Source organism: Balaenoptera physalus (assembly GCF_965194825.1).
Source record: "Balaenoptera physalus genome assembly, chromosome: 20".
Lineage (NCBI taxonomy): Eukaryota > Metazoa > Chordata > Mammalia > Artiodactyla > Balaenopteridae > Balaenoptera > Balaenoptera physalus.
Genome location: NC_138901.1, coordinates 50,390,623 through 50,398,463, shown reverse-complemented (window position 1 = coordinate 50,398,463; position 7,841 = coordinate 50,390,623). Strand labels below are relative to the sequence as shown.

The 7,841-nt window shown below is 42.2% G+C and overlaps 1 long non-coding RNA gene across 1 annotated transcript; it reads left to right on the top strand.

The window, feature by feature from the left end:
* Positions 1 to 683: 683 nt before the first annotated feature.
* Positions 684 to 6,269, top strand: LOC309651176. The gene is made up of 2 exons (XR_014257962.1): positions 684 to 4,251; positions 4,813 to 6,269. It is a non-coding gene; the product is annotated as an uncharacterized lncRNA (long non-coding RNA).
* The last annotated feature ends 1,572 nt before the right edge of the window (positions 6,270 to 7,841 follow it).

Below are 7,841 nucleotides of genomic sequence, written 5' to 3'. Positions count from 1 at the left end.
CCCGGCCTCACCCAGTAAGATGTGTCTTGCTAAGAAAAACACCACCACCTGAAACTAGCATAATGTTGTATGTCTGCTATATTTCAATTTAAAAAGGGAAAAAAACACAACACATTGTTCAGTGGCATGCGTGCCTCATGTTATCTGTTTAAGGAAGAAGCTGAGTTACCAGTGATGGTATCTTCTATGGAGATGGCTGTGCAGCTCAGAGGGGTGTAAATTGCACCCAATCTGCAGGGAAAGTCATGGTGAATTACCGTGGGTCGTACCACCTAGAAGAGCAACAGATAGATCTGCGGGGCGGGCCATTTTCTCATACAGTTACAGGTACAGAGGAAACCATACATTGCTCTGGACGGTGGGTCAGGTAACCTGTTTGGGGCACTAAGCTCAGCTCCAAACAGTCAGTGTTGGGGCCACCCAAGCATCCTGTGATCAACCAATGCTCATGACCCTGACATAGATAATCTCTTCCAGATGCCACACCCACAGAAAATACTGCCCCAAAGGAAGTTGTTTCTTCTCACCAGAACAGCATCCAAGACCTATTGCAACATTTACTATTTTTGTGTAAGTACTTAAAAAAAAAAAGTCTGATCACGTCCTTGTAGCTGTGTGCATGTGTGTGTGTGTGTGTGTGTGTGTGTGTGTGTGTGTGTGTGTGTGTGTGATATCTAGAGAGACAACCTTCCTTTCAGCCCCTTTCCTCAAGTGCTGGGGAAGGTTTGAATCCTGAACCATGTTTGACTATTTCCCTGGGATTTTTTCCTGCCGTGGGTTATTCTCCTTTGAGACTGGCTGCCAGAGTCAGCATGAAAGATTCAAGAGGCATCAAGAAGTTTCTTTATACCTTCCCAATATTTCCCCTCCTTGCTGGCAAAATGACTCAGGTTCCTTAAACTAGATCAGGCCTTATGTTCTACATCAGGAAGCTTATTCTGTAAAGAGCCAGACAGTAAATATTTTAGGTGTTGTGGGCCATACAGGCTCTGTCCTGGCTACTCAATGCTCTGCTTAGAGCTAGAAAGCAGCCACAGACAATGTGTAAATGAATGAGCACAGTTGTGTTCCAATAAAGCTTTATTTACAAAAGCAGGAGCCAGACTTGGCCCCATCAGCAAGAGGTTGCCCACCCTTTGTTCTATACTTACAGAGATGGCAGTGGGATGGGGGAGGGAGAGCTGATATTTATAGAATATTTACCACATGCCAGGCACTGTGCTAGCACCTTCATACGTGGTATTTCATTTGGTCGTCACAAAAATCACTGTGTGGAAGGTATAATCAATATCAATATTTTGTAGCTGAGGAAACTGAGGCTCAGAGAGGTTAAGTAACTTGACTGAGGTTGCTCAGCTGATGTTAGGATCCAATCTCAGGTATGTGAGGTTCAGAAGCCTGTGCTCTTTAAGAATGCTGGAGCTCACCAAATCCAACATCCTCATTTTATAGAGGAAATGAGAATAGTAGGGGGAGATCAGACCAAGACAAACTTGTCTTCTTTCTTCAATTTATACAAGAATGGTTCTCATGCCATCACCTGGGGCATAGCAACTCCCCTCCTGAATAAGTAGTCTTCAGTAGGGACTCTCACTTCCTTGGGCCAGACACCAAACTTCCTCTTCACATGCTTTCCATCTTCCTGCCCTTATCCTCTGCTGAACTTCCAGTAACACATCACGGAAACAGCTAACAATTTTCTCTCACTGGAAGATCTATATTTCTTGTAGCATTGATTATGAAGGCTTGAATTAGCTGGAAAACTTTATGCTGCAAATAATAGAAACTCCAACTCAAATTGGCTTAAAAAAAATAAAGGTCATTTATTGGCTCACATAACTGAACGGTTCAGAGACGGGGTTAACTTCAGGTGGGGCTTGATATAGGTTCAAACAGTGTGCCCAATTTCTCTCTGTTGGTTTCTCAACGTCCTCAGTTTTAATCTCAGGCATGCTCTCCCTCATGGTGGCAAAATGGCTGCCAGGCACTCCTGAGGCTACATCCTTCCTTATTTGCATACTTCTGCCCCAAAAGGGGGCTTCTCCTTCCCCAAAACACCAGCAAACATTTCCTTGCATCTTACTGGCTTGGGTTAACTACTCATTTTACACTAATCACTGCATCCAAGGGCTGGGACACTCTGTCTTAAGCTAATCAGGATCCATCCCTGGAACTGTGGGGCGGGGTTAGTTATATCTAAACCACGTGGCTGAGGGAATTCCCTGGTGGTCCAGTGATTAGGACTCCGTGCTTCCACTGCAGGGGGCATGGGTTTGATTCCTGCTCAGGGATCTCCCACAAGCCATGTGGCACGGCTATAAAAAACCAAAAAACAAAAAGTGCCACATGGCTGCGAACCAGGGAAGGGTTAATTCCCCCATGAGAAATTAGGGTGGTGTGGACAGAAGAGGGGTTGGCAAACAAAAATATCTGCTCTGTGTTGAACTAAGGGTCCTCAGAAAAGAGCTCTCCCGATTCCAAGAGTTCATTGTGTCATTCTTTCACCTCCTCAAGGCAGAGGAAGCTGCTTTTGCATACATGATCCCTCCCTTATCTTCTTGGAGTTAAGGGTGAGCCTCTTCTGCCATCTGCCTGGCAGCAAGCCACAGTGTGAACTGCATACAGGGTGAATGTGGGGCAGCTACGTACCTAACAGGCGCTTCTCTGTGGCCAACTGTGGGACTTCAGAAGTGACCCACTGTAGGAGGGTTTTGAGAAGTTTTACACAGAGGAAACAGCCTTGCCAATAGCCACTCACCCACTGTTCAGGATTAGTAAAAACTGATGCCAGAGGAGTGAGAAGGGCAGCGTGCTTATTTCACAAATTTGGTGATACCTTGGCTCAGGTTTAATGCCGTTTAGGATGCCCCTGCCCAGAAGCCCTCTCAGAGGAGGTCAGAACGCCATCAGCAAATTATTAAGCTTGCCAGCAGCCTTTTTCAGAGTTCTCATCAGCAAACGATACATTAGTGTCACCACGGGGCAGCTTTGCTGAGTGCCAAAAATCCCATGAGGCACAGCTCAGGTTCCAATTTACCTGTGAGTAGGTAGAAGCTGCAGACCCATCTGTGCTTCCTATAGGGGGAGTGCCAGGCATCCTTTGAAATCCTTCCAGCCCTGGGATGAAGACAAACCTGAGATACCAACACAGCTGTGGATCATTTGTGGGGAAAAAGTCGACGACATCAAAGCCCGTGGCATTCAGTTGCCTCGCGTTCATTTTGGTTGTGATGCATTTATGTGTAGACGGTGCTTGGCTGTTTTACGTTGTTTAATTGTTTGTATTTTAACTTTCTTCCTGATTTTCCTTGCAGTCAAGAGTCTTCACAATCTTTGAGGAGTGTTGCTCTGGTTAGCTCATTTGGTTAAAAGCCAAAATAAGGGCAATTTCACTCCCAGGTATATGTTCCCCAAAGAACTGAAAGCAAGGACTCAAACTGATACTTGGACACCAACGTTCATAGCAGCATTATCCACAATAGCCGCAAAGTGGAAAGAAACCAAATATCCATCAACTGATGAATGAAGAACTAAAATGTGGTATATCTATACAATGGAATATTAGTCATAAAAAAAGAATGAAATTCTGGTGCATGCTACAACATGGATGAACCTTCAAAATATTATGCTGAATGGGGCTTCCCTGGTGGCGCAGTTGTTAAGAATCCACCTGCCAATTCAGGGGACACGGGTTCAAGCCCTGGTCCGGGAAGCTCCCATGTGCCGCGGAGCAACTAAGCCCGTGCACCACAACTACTGAGCCTGCGCTCTAGAGCCCGCGAGCCACAACTACTGAAGCCCACGAACCACAACTACTGAAGCCCACGCACCTACAGCCCATGCTCTGCAACAAGACAAGCCACCACAATGAGAAGCCCGTGTACCGCAACAAAGAGTAGCCCCCACTCTCCGCAATTAGAGAAAACCCACGTGCAGCAGCGAAGACCCAATGCAGGCAAAAATTAAAATAAATGAATAACTAAATTTATGAAAAATATATTATGCTAAATGAAATAAGCCAGGCACAAAAGGACAAATATTGTATGATTCCACTTATATGAGGTATCTAGAATAGGCAGATTCATAGAGGCAAAAAGTAGAACAGCAGTTACCAAGGGCTGGGGAGAAGGAGGGATGGGGAATTGTTGTTTAATGGGTACAGACTTTCTATCTGGGATGATGAAAATTTTCTGGAGATGGATGGTGGAGATGGCTGCACAACATTGTGAATGTATTTAATGCCACTGAATTGTACACTTAAAAATGGTTAAAATGACACTCTCTCACCCTGTCACATCTCACCCCTCCCCCTCCCCATATCCTCAAGTCCATTCTTTAGTAGGTCTGTGTCTTTATTCCCATCTTGCCACTAGGTTCTTCATGTCCTTTTTTTTTTTTTTTCCTTAGATTCCATATATATGTGTTAGCATACTGTATTTGTTTTTCTCTTTCTGACTTACTTCACTCTGTATGACAGACTCTAACTCCATCCACCTCATTACAAATACCTCCATTTCCTTTCTTTTTATGGCTGAGTAATATTCCATTGTATATATGTGCCGGGTGAGAGAGTGTCATGGACATATATACACTACCAAATGTAAAATAGATAGCTAGTGGGAAGCAGCCGCATAGCACAGGGAGATCAGCTCGGTGCTTTGTGACCACCTAGAGGGGTGGGATAGGGAGGGTGGGAGGGAGGGAGATGCAAGAGGGAAGAGATATGGGAACATATGTATATGTATAACTGATTCACTTTGTTTTAGAGCAGAAACTAACACACCATTGTAAAGCAATTATAGTTCAATAAAGATGTTAAAAAAAATGGTTAAAATGCAGACAAAACTATAATTCAAAAAGATACATGCACCCCTATGTTCATAGCAGCACTATTCACAATAGCCTAGACGTGGAAACAACCTAAATGTCCATCAACAGATGAATGGATAAAGAAGGTGTGGTACCTACATAAAATGGAATACTACTCAGCCATAAAAAAGAATGAAATAATGCCATTTGCAGCAACATGATTGCAACTAGAGATTATTATACTAAGTAAAGTAAGTCAGAAAGAGAAAGACAAATACCATATGATATCACTTATATGTGGAATCTAAAATATGACACAGGGGACTTCCCTGGTGGTGCAGTGGTTAAGAATCTGCCTGCCAATGCAGGGGACATGGGTTCAATCCCTGGTCTGGGAAGATCCCACATGCCATGGAGCAATTAAGCCCGTGTGTCACAACTACTGTGCCCGTGTACCACAACTACTGAAGTCCACACACCTAGAGCCTGTGTTCTGCAACAAGAGGAGCCCGTGCACCACAATGAAGAGTAGCCCCCACTCGCCACAACTAGAGAAAGCCCATGCGCAGCAACGTAGACCCAATGCAGCCAACAATAAATAAATAAAAAAAAAATTTTAATAAAAGAAAATATGACACAAATGAACCTATCTATGAAACAGGAACAGACTCACAGACATAGAGAACAGTCTGGTGGTTGCCAAGGGGGAGGGGTTAAGGGAGGGCTGGTGTGGGAGGTTGGGGTTAGCAGATGTAAGCTTTTATATATAGAATGGATAAACAACAAGGTCCTACTGTATAGCACAGAGAATTATACTCAATATCCTATGATAAACCATAATGGAAAAGAATATTTAAAAAAAGAATGTATATATATGTATAACTGAATCACTTTGCTGTACAGCAGTAATTAACACATTGTAAATCAACTATTCTTCAATAAAAAATGGTTAAAATGGTTAATTCTATATTATGTATATTTTACCACGATTAAAAAATTGTTTCTTAAGTCAAAGTGAGAGGTAAAATCGACGTAGGGGCCTGTTAGCTCCATTCTATCTTATAAACCATGTCAGCTGCATTCCAAGCCCAGCTGGTGATTAGAAATTAGTGCCTTTGGCCAGAAGAGAGTTCATCTCAGGGCAATCTCTTCTGGTTGCTGGGAAATAGAGTCCATCTGCTACTTTAATAGTGGGTTAGGAGGTTGGCCATGACACTGAAGGTTACACCTCAGAGGTGTAAATAAATAAGGCATCCACATTGTTCAAACATCAAATAAAACAAAACACAGGGAGTAAAAAGTCTCCCTCCTACCCTTTTCCCATCCACTCAGTGGCCATGTCCCTCAATAGGTGACTCTTGATTTTAGTTTTTTGTTTATCCTTCTAGAAAAATTATGTGTATACCAACTACTATGGGTATATGTTATTTTTCTCTCTTTCTTTTTTTACCCAAATGGTAGCACACTGCTCCGGACTTTGCCTTTTTTTGTTAGAATGTATCTTGCTGAACTTTCCATAAAATACATAAGGAGTTTCCTTACCCTCTTTTTTTTTTTTTAAATTAATTAATTAATTAATTAATTTATATTTTTGGCTTGTTGGGTCTTCGTTTCTGTGCAAGGGCTTTCTCTAGTTGTGGCAAGCGGGGGCCACTCTTCATCGCGGTGCACGGGCCTCTCACTATTGCGGCCTCTCTTGTTGTGGAGCACAGGCTCCAGACGCGCAGGCTCAGCAGTTGTGGCACACGGGCCCAGTCGCTCCGCGGCATGTGGGATCTTCCCAGACCAGGGCTCGAACCCGTGTCCCCTGCATTGGCAGGCAGACTCTCAACCACTGCGCCACCAGGGAAGCCCCATGGAGTTTCCTTACTCTCTTTTTACAGCTGTATAATATTCCAACATATGGAGGGACCATAATTTATTTAACCAATCCTTTACTGTTGAACATTTAGCTGTTTCCATTCTTTTGCCATTACATAATTATGAATATCATTTTGCACATGTGTAAGGATATCTGCAGGAAAAAATTCTGGGACTGCTAGATCAGAGGGTACAAACATTTGTAATTTTGATAAATACTGACAAATTGCCCTTGATAGGGGGTGTCAATTTACCTTCTTACTGGTAATGTGTGAGAATGCTTGTTTTCTGACCCATGCAGTCTGATATCAAATTTTTGGATTTTTACCAGTATAATGGGTGAAAAATGATACCTCAATGTGGTTTTAATTTGCATTTCTCATATGACTAGGGTTGAGCATCTTTTTATAATAAGAGCCATTTCTCTTTTCTTTTTTGTGGACCATCTGTTTATATCTTTTGCCCACTTTTCTCTTGGGCTAGTAATCTTTTCCTCTTTAAATATTATGGAAATTAACTCTTTGCCTGTGATTTGAGTTGAACATATTTTTCCCAGTTTATCATTTGACTTTGTTTATATTTTGCGTTGAAAAATTTTTTTATGTAGCCAAATTTATCAATTTCTTTTTCGTGGCTTTTGGATTTTGTGATATAATGAGAAAGGCCTTGCTCCCTTTGGAGTTATAAGAGAATCCTCTCATATTTTCTTCTATTATTTTCATGATTTCATTTTTCTTCCATTTCAAACTTTGATTCAATTGGAATTTATCCTCATATGCAGTGTAAAGTCTGAATCCAACTTTGTTTTTCAAGTGGCTACCCAGTTGTTCCAATACTACATATTGAGAAATCAATCTATTCCCCCACTGTTTCTAGATTCTATCTGAATTAAATACTATGGGATGGAACCATAGTCTCTACCCTAGGTGGATTCCATCTTTTGTCCCCCATCCCTATGGGACTGCACAAAGTACATCTTAGACTCTCAGCACATTTTCTGGAAAAAGTGACCCCAAGTGCTCTGCTCACCAACCCGCTTTCCCAACCCCTCCCAGACCTCATTCGGTAATTGATCCCTATCTTATTAACTCTTATTAAAATATTTTTGTTATACTTTGTCTAACTTAAAGATTTTTCTTTGTGGAAAGTATTCTTCCAAATTACCTAGTCCA